This window comes from Gadus chalcogrammus, chromosome 12, assembly GCF_026213295.1.
Source record: "Gadus chalcogrammus isolate NIFS_2021 chromosome 12, NIFS_Gcha_1.0, whole genome shotgun sequence".
Classification (NCBI taxonomy): Eukaryota; Metazoa; Chordata; class Actinopteri; order Gadiformes; family Gadidae; genus Gadus; species Gadus chalcogrammus.
Window position 1 is genome coordinate 22,027,702 of NC_079423.1, and position 1,244 is coordinate 22,028,945.

A 1,244-nucleotide genomic window follows, 5' to 3' on the forward strand; every position below is an offset into this window, starting at 1 on the left:
CCTTGAGTCAGCAGTATATACAGACACACACACATGCATAACTCATTGCGTTGTTTGTACAGTTGTGTTAAACTGGACGATACCATTGTACGAAATGCCAAGTATACAAAACGTATAACGAGTGAGAGAAGACTCCATTAAAATATCATAACAAACATAACAGCAACAGGGAATGCAAGATCACTGCTACAATTCAACCTGGGCTGTGGTATGGATAAAAGCAGTTCATTTAGTTGAGGACCTAAAAGGGCTCTGAGTGTTAACATAATATATGCATATTTTTAATATATTATAATCAAAATAGGAAAATAAACTCTACAATCTAAAACTCTTTACTTATCAATATGAGAATGGTATCCAAATGCTTATCAATAAGTGTATTCATAATTTGTGTGTTTATTGTTTTTCCAAGAACAGCTTTCAACTGCTTTTCAACCTAAAATCCATGCCCCCTTGCATGTGATTGCTGCGTTTGCTTTCAGTTTGTTTTTAGCTGTGTTTGTTTATTATTCGTATGCATTCCCTGCAGACAGGAAATGGATGTTCCCTCTGTGGAAATCATCTAAGAGCCCCTCAGCCAATGATTACCAGTTGCATCTAGGCTGAAAATCGGTTTTGTGTAACTTTAAGGAATAAGGTTTGGGTCGACCACACCTGGGTATAATAGTATTAGATAACTAGTGTTTAATTTAATTAAATAGATAATAATAAGACAATAAAAAGGGGATTGAATGTAGGTAGAACCTATAATATTCACATGGTTATACATTATCTACCATCAAATTGCTTTAGGTAACTAGAACTATTCAAAAGATAGCCACCCATTTTAAAAACATAGCTATGACACAGAAAGTAATGAGGTTTTGATAAAAAAAGAGAGAAAGAAGTTGGAATTCTTTGTCAGGTTGATGCTAGCTTAGCGTACACACTTCTAAAGTTTGGGCACCTGGAATGACACCCCGGAAGACGGACAGGCACCACAGCATCCATTAGAGTCTGGTTCTGGAGGTAGGGGGAGGGCAGGGCGGCTGCTGGCTTTGGGGCGTTGGGGATCTAGAAAGAGTCTTTATGAGTGTTATTATGCTATGCCCGGCCGTCCAGGGTCAGCCCTTAGTTCACATTTAGAAACCAGTTGTGAGCACAGTTGTTTTTGTTGTTGTTGTTGTTGTTGTTATATGTAGCTTATATGCGGTAGATGATTTGCTATATAGTTAATGCTTCCAAATTCAGGACAATTATAGTTT